The following is an 8,072-nucleotide window of genomic DNA, read 5'->3' as shown; positions in this document are numbered from 1 at the left end:
CTACCGCGGCTCCCCCTCGCCTGGCCGGCCATCAGGATGGTAACGATGGCCGGCCGCGTCCCAGGGGGAGATAAATCCTCCCCCCTAAAAAAAATCCAATTAAACCAATTAAATTCGGCGGCGCGAGGGGTTGCACCCCGCACCGCCCCGACACGGCGACCGCGCGATAGGTGACCAGGGCCCCCGCCCTGATCACAGCGGCCGCCGGGGGGACGACGAGTATATTGGAGGAGGATCACAGTTAACACTCGCCTCCCTCAGACGACTCGTCATCCCCCACTCCCAACAGTGGACGTCCTCCTCTGTTGGCGGGCGGCGGGCAATGAAACCAGCATATTCTGGTACACCCGCCGCCCGCCTACTCTCAGCTGCCCGGGGTTTCTCGGCGTGGGCGCGCACGCCGCCCCCGGGCACGTCGGGCGGGATCTGTAAGCTCCCGATCCCGCTCGGCAGCCTCCTTCCGCGACATAACCTCCTCGCAGAAAGAGATTGCTGCCGCCCACTTCCCCGGGCCCTCCAGCATGGCCCCAACTAGGCTGGAGAGTGCGAGGTCGTGGCCGACTTCTCGTTTTAGGACTCGGCGCAGCGCTGAAAAGGCGGGACATTCCTCCAGCGTGTGCTGCGCCGAGTCTTCCTCCGCGCCACAATGGTGGCACACCGTCGTCGCTTCCCGCCCGATGCGACACAGGTAGACACCGAAGCAGCCATGCCCGGTGAACACCTGCGTCGCTCGGTAGGAGAGCCTGCCATGCCGTCTCTCCCGCCACGAGGTGAAGTGCGGCAGGAGAGCCCCGGGGACGCGCTCGCCGGCGTGGGAGCAAAGCTCGGCACGCCATCTGGCGAGCGCTAGTCTCCGGGCCTGGAGCTCGAAGCCCTCGACCGTCTCTCGCTCCGGCGGGGCCCCTCGAGCACGGCTGGCGATGCTTGTGCGCCTATAGACATAGGCGCGCACCGCCGCCTGAAGCTCGAAGGGAAGTTCTCCCGCCAGAGCAAGCGCCGCCACGGTAGACGTGGTGCGGTAACCTCTTATGAGGCGGATGGCCATCCGCCTCTGCAGCCGGCGCAACAACAGCGTGTTGCGCCGGCTGGTCATCACGTACGGCGCCCATATTGGGGCACCGTATAAGGCCATAGACCGCACCACGCCCAGGTATAGGCGGCGCACCAAATCTCCCGGTCCCCCGAGGTTGGGCAGCAGGCGGCCCAAAGAGGCCGCCGCCTTTTCAACTCGGGGGACGAGACGGTCGAGATGCGCACCGAAGCTCCAGCGGCTGTCGAGGATCAGTCCGAGATATTTCAACTCGGACTTCACCTCGACGCAGGCTTCTCCAACCCGGATCCACGATCTGGCCGGTGGCCGAGACCGAGGCCGTCCGTGAAACCAGACAGCCTCGGCCTTCTCCGGGGCTATTTTCAGCCCCAGATCGCGGATCCTCGCGACGACGGCTGCCACCGCAACCTCTGCTCGTCGGATGGTCCTCTCGAAGGTACTCCCGGCGGCGACCACCAACGTGTCGTCCGCGTAGCAGACGAGGGTGGCACCGTCGGGCAGGGAGGCCTTCTCCAGGACCGCGTTGTAACCCAGGTCCCACAGGAGCGGTCCTAAAACGGACCCCTGCGGGACCCCGCGGTCCACTTCCCTCCGTATCATCCCGCACCGGCCCGGGTATTCAACCCACCTGTCCCGCAGGTAGGCCCCGATCACCCGCCTCAGATAGGGAGGCACCTGGTGATCGACGAGGGCCTCCCTAATGGCGGACCAGGGCAGGGTGTTGAACGCATTGACGATGTCAATGGACACCGCCAAGCACACCCCGCCCCTTGCCACGGCATTGTCCGAGAGGGACTTGAGACGGTCGATTGCGTCGACCGTCGATCGCCCCTCCCGGAAGCAACCTTTTTTTTTTTTTTTTATTTTACGTGGAGGAAATCTGCTCGCCAGACACCCCCGCCCCGCCCGGGGGAGCGGGACGAGGGTAGTGTGGGGTTTGACCCACTAAAACCTCCACGGCGACCTGAGGACGCAGGACCGATCGCTGGCGATTCAACGGGGGAGCCACGGGAACTCTTGAAGAACACTACCGCGGCTCCCCCTCGCCTGGCCGGCCATCAGGATGGTAACGATGGCCGGCCGCGTCCCGGGGGGAAATAAAATAAATCATCCCCCCTAAAATCCATTTAAATTCGGCGGCGCGAGGGGTCGCACCCCGCACCGCCCCGACACGGCGACCGCGCGATAGGTGACCAGAGCCCCCGCCCTGATCACAGCGGCTGCCGGGGGGACGACGAGTATATCGGAGGAGGATCACAGTTAACACTCGCCTCCCTCAGACGACTCGTCATCCCCCACTCCCAACAGTGGAGGTCCTCCTCTGTTGGCGGGCGGCGGGCAATGAAACCAGCATGTTCTGGTACACCCGCCGCCCGCCTACTCTCAGCTGCCCGGGGTTTCTCGGCGCGGGCGCGCACGCCGTCCCCGGGCACGTCGGGCGGGATCTGTAAGCTCCCGATCCCGCTCGGCAGCCTCCTTCCGCGACATAACCTCCTCGCAGAAAGAGATTGCTGCCGCCCACTTCCCCGGGCCCTCCAGCATGGCCCCAACTAGGCTGGAGAGTGCGAGGTCGTGGCCGACTTCCCGTTTTAGGACTCGGCGCAGCGCTGAAAAGGCGGGACATTCCTCCAGCGTGTGCTGCGCCGAGTCTTCCTCCGCGCCACAATGGTGGCACACCGTCGTCGCTTCCCGCCCGATGCGACACAGGTAGACACCGAAGCAGCCATGCCCGGTGAACACCTGCGTCGCTCGGTAGGAGAGCCTGCCATGCCGTCTCTCCCGCCACGAGGTGAAGTGCGGCAGGAGAGCCCCGGGGACGCGCTCGCCGGCGTGGGAGCAAAGCTCGGCACGCCATCTGGCGAGCGCTAGTCGCCGGGCCTGGAGCTCGAAGCCCTCGACCGTCTCTCGCTCCGGCAGGGCCCCTCGAGCACGGCTGGCGATGCTTGTGCGCCCATAAACATAGGCGCGCACCGCCGCCTGAAGCTCGAAGGGAAGTTCTCCCGCCAGAGCAAGCGCCGCCACGGTAGACGTGGTGCGGTAACCTCTTATGAGGCGGATGGCCATCCGCCTCTGCAGCCGGCGCAACAACAGCGTGTTGCGCCGGCTGGTCATCACGTACGGCGCCCAGATTGGGGCACCGTATAAGGCCATAGACCGCACCACGCCCAGGTATAGGCGGCGCACCAAATCTCCCGGTCCCCCGAGGTTGGGCAGCAGGCGGCCCAAAGAGGCCGCCGCCTTTTCGACTCGGGGGACGAGACGGTCGAGATGCGCATCGAAGCTCCAGCGGCTGTCGAGGATCAGTCCGAGATATTTCAACTGGGACTTCACCTCGACGCAGGCTTCTCCAACCCGGATCCACGATCTGGCCGGTGGCCGAGACCGAGGCCGTCCGTGGAACCAGACAGCCTCGGCCTTCTCCGGGGCTATTTTCAGCCCCAGATCGCGGATCCTCGCGACGACGGCTGCCACCGCAACCTCTGCTCGTCGGACGTCCTCTCGAAGGTACTTCCGACGGCGACCACCAACGTGTCGTCCGCGTAGCAGACGAGGGTGGCACCGTCGGGCAGGGAGGCCTTTTCCAGGACCGCGTTGTAACCCAGGTCCCACAGGAGCGGTCCTAAAACAGACCCCTGCGGGACCCCGCGGTCCACTTCCCTCCGTATCATCCCGTACCGGCCCGGGTATTCGACCCACCTGTCCCGCAGGTAGGCCCCGATCACCCGCCTCAGATAGGGAGGCACCTGGTGATCGACGAGGGCCCCCCTAATGGCGGACCAGGGCAGGGTGTTGAACGCATTGACGATGTCAATGGACACCGCCAAGCACACCCCGCCCCTTGCCACGGCATTGTCCGAGAGGGACTTGAGACGGACGATAGCGTCGACCGTCGATCGCCCCTCCCGGAAGCCAAACTGGCAGTCCGCCAGATCTGGGCCGTCGCGGGACAGGTGCCTGGAGAGGCGGGCAACAATGATCTTCTCGAAGATCTTGCCCGCCTCATCCAGGAGACAAATGGGCCGGTACGCGGAGGGAGAATCCCCCGGCCTCCCATCCTTCCTCAAGAGGACCATCCGACTTTCTCTCCATAGGTCGGGGAACGTCCCCGACCTCAGGAGCCCAGAGTAGAGGCTCCTCAGCCTCTCCCCCAGGACGCTCGTGGCGAGCAACCAGACCCGGCCGGGGATACCGTCCGGCCCCGGGGCGGTATTCTTGCCCCGGAGCCATTTGACGACCCCGGCCATCTCCTCCGGCGCGACCTCAAGATCCGGGGACCACTCATGTTCCTCTGGCTCAGGGACGGGCCGGGACGGCCCCTCGCTAACGGAGAATAAAGCGTCCACGACCCGCCCGAGCAGCCCCGGATCCAGGCTCTCCGTCACGGGGGGCGCCCAGGGACGCAATCGTCCCAATGCCATCTTGTATGGGCGCCCCCACGGATCTCGGTTTAGAGAGCCGAGGAGATCGCGCCAGGCCTGGTCCTTCGCTCGCCTGATGGCCAGCTGCAGGGCGACCACCTTCTCCCGATATCGCCCGTACAGCTGGGCAGCCAGCACGTCGTCCGTACGTCGTCGTCGACGGGCGCGAGCGTACTGGCGTCGCGCGCGGACGCACTCGGTGCGTAATTCAGCTATCGCACGCGACCACCAGTACACAGCCTTCCTCGGGAAGACCCTGGCCCGGGGCATGGCGACGTCGCAAACCGACGTCATTGCGCCCCGGAACCAACGGGCCTCCCCATTCCCGTCGACTGGCCCGGCCGGTGTTGCTGGCCAGGCCACGACGTGGGCTGCCGCCATCAGAGCGTCCTGGTCGAGGCGCTTCAGCGCCCACCGCGGTTGAGGCGATCCTTCATCAGCGGGGCGACGACGGGGTGTCGATGGTGGGGCGGCGGAGAGGTCGAGAATTATGTATCTGTGGTCAGACAACGTCTCGACCCCTTCCGCCACCCTCCACCCCGTAATACGGCGCGCGGCCGGGGGCGTTGCCCACGAAAGGTCAACGATGGACCCCCCGTTATGCCGCACGCACGTATGGACCGAGCCCGTATTCAGGAGACGGAGCTCCAGTCCCGCCGCCCAATCCAGCACCTCCCGGCCCCTCGAGTCAGTCCCGGGGGAACCCCAAGCCGTGGCCTTGGCATTGAAGTCCCCCAGGACCAGCACCGGACGGGGATGGCAGCGGGAGACGCATCTCCCTACCCCGTCCAGATACTGCTCAAACTCTTCGAGGGACCACCTTGGAGGTGCGTATATCGCCACAACCGCGGTTCCGCCCCAATCAACGGCCACGTATCCCAGGCCGCGCTCGATAACCGAGCACGGCGGGGACCCCGACCTCCCAGCCCAAATAATCGCGGCGGAGCCAATCGAGTCCCCCTTCCAGTGTGGATGTTTGGGGACCCTGTGCGGCTCCGCCACGACTGCCAACCCGGCACCCCGCTCGGCCAGGCATTGAAACAGGAGATCCTGCGCTCTGGCCGAGCAGTTGAGGTTAACTTGTATTATCGGGCCCGGGGGCCCCATTACACAGCCGTGTCCATCGCCGTCACGGCCGCGGATGCGGTGGCGTCAGGGACTTTAGTGGCCCCATTCGCCCCCGCGGGTGCGGCGGTAGCATCAGGCGGTGCCGCCTTTTCGTTGCTGGCCACGGTGGTCGCTGCCTTGGCCATCGTGGTTTCCTTCCCTTTTTTATTGAATCTGGCAGACGACCTTTGGCCGCCTACCTTGCCTCGCCTCGCACTGACAGGACACGCCCGGCCGCCGAGGCGGTGACCAGAAGGCCTGCCCGCGCCCGCACAAAGCGGACAATTGGGCGTGGCCGTACAGGCTGCCACCTTATGGTCCCGACTGCCGCATCTATAGCAGCAGTCGGACCTATCCTCGGCAGAAGTGCACCGCTGACTGGTGTGACCAACACCAAGGCAACGGTAACACTGCAGCGGCCGGGCACTCAGGGCCTCCACGGCTGCCTGGGTCCAGCCGACAGTTATCCGGCCCGCGACAGCAACCTTGCGAGCAGCCGCGGCAGGACATCGGACCCAGAGGGTGCCCAATCCCGAGGGGGAAGACCGGATTTCGCCGGTATTGATGTCCCCCTCGCTGCACCCGCCCACGCGGGCAACAGCCTTAGCGACCTCCGCCGGCGTGGTCGAATCGACCAGGCCGCGCACCCTAAGGTCAGCTTTTTTGACCGGACGCGCGACCTTTACGCCGGTGCCTGCCAGCGCTTCCGCCACTTTTGTGGCGAGGACGGTGGCCTTGGCGGCCCCATCGGTGCCAGGGACTTCCAAAATTAACCCCCCAGTCACCGCCCTTCGCGGCCTCAGCGAGGCGATGCCAATTTCTGCCAGGTCCACCTTGGACCTGGCAGTGGCCATCGCCTGCGCGTAAGTAATGTCCACGCCAGACGGAACCGTTATGGTAACCGCTGCTGTGCGTGGCGGTCGAGGAGGCAGGGGTGTCTTCCTGGGGGCCGCCGGGACCACCCGTCCTTTTCTATTCGCGGCCGCAGAGGCCTTGGCAGCCGTCTTTTTGGCCTTCCGGCCAACCACCTGGGACCACGCCTCCTGGGGTGGAGGCGCGGCGGAGTGTGGGGCCAATTCTGCTCGAGGTCGAGCGGGCTCCGTCTGGGCCGCTATAGCCGCCCCAGCTTTCCCACCTTTCTTCTTCTTCTTCGTCTTCCGCCCCACCCTGTCCGAAGACTGTGAGGGGACGGACGGCCCAGGGGCCACCGATCGTAGGGCCGAGTCCGTTCGCGGCGCGAGCTCCTTCCTCAATGACGCCAATTTGGCGTCTATCAGGGCGCCTATTTGCGCCAGAAAATCTGCGGGCGCAGCCGCAGGTGGTGGCGAGGACTTTTCTTGCCCGGAGGGATGGCAATCCCGGGCGCCGACGATCGGCGGCGATACTGAGCCCTCTCCCGGGCGCGACGGCGGAGGCATTGCGGCAGCAGCCGTTCTCGCCTCCACCACCTGCCGGAGCCGGGCCACCTCCGCCTGCAGCTCCGTCATTTGCCCCCTGAGGACGGCATTTTCGGCCTCCAGGACACGCGTGGCGTCGGTAGCCGACCTAACCGCAAGCTCGGACACCCCCACCCTGCCGTTTAAGGCGGCCACCCTTAGGGCGCGGGCCAAGTTGCCCTTCAGCCCCTTCGAAACGCCGGAGATCCTGGCCACCTCATCCAGGCTCTCCAATATAGCGGCCGCGACATCCCGCGTCGGACGGTTGCGGAAATTTTCCGCGATATCCGTCTCGTCCGGGAGCGGGAGGCTCGACCGCGATGGTCTCGGCACGGGGGCACCCGTGTCGAATATCGCCGCCACCTCCCTTGCCTCGGCCTCCAGCTGTGAAGCCTCGGCCAGCCTAAGTTTGGCCTCTGCGAGGCCAACATATTCGCCGGTCGTCGGCGGCCGTCCTCTCTTCCTCGCCGACGAAGAGCCCGGGACACTCTGCGATGAGTGGTGGGAGGAGACAGAGAAATCTGACTCCTCCCCCTCATCGCACTCACCAAGGCCCGCTGCGGTCCTCTTTTTGCCGCGTGTTGCAGAATGCCTCCGCGACACCGGCTCTGTACATCTTTTGAGGCGCACGATAGGCCCGCGCACCTCCACCTCACGCTCGTTTCCCCCCTCCCCGGTTGTATTAGAAAAAGAATCCATAATTGGTCCCACGAGTGTGGTCGGAAAGAAGGTCACCCCGGGCAGAGCCGCCATACCCGGGGAAGGCTAATACACCCGGGGGTCGCCAGGTACCCCGGGGTTGTCCGCTAAAGATTGGTGCACCCACCAACCATAGCTGGCGCTTACTCCAGCTACACCCTCATCACCGCGCAACACTGCTTGGGGCTAAGGATTTTTTAGAGAGGTTGTCATCCTCGCGGCCCGGCCGGTTAAGGCAAGACCCCCGTTCCTGTAAAACATGACCACAGGTTTACGGTATGTGTCCGACTTTAGTTGGCCCCTCACCTCAAGCCACTCCGGCATGGTAGAACCTGCCAGGGAATAAATTCCCCGCCGGCA

The sequence above is a fragment of the Megalopta genalis genome, unplaced genomic scaffold (assembly GCF_051020955.1).
Source record: "Megalopta genalis isolate 19385.01 unplaced genomic scaffold, iyMegGena1_principal scaffold0034, whole genome shotgun sequence".
In the NCBI taxonomy this organism is placed as follows: Eukaryota; Metazoa; Arthropoda; class Insecta; order Hymenoptera; family Halictidae; genus Megalopta; species Megalopta genalis.
The sequence above is the reverse complement of the archived record's forward strand: the minus strand, read 5'-3'. Positions refer to the sequence as shown.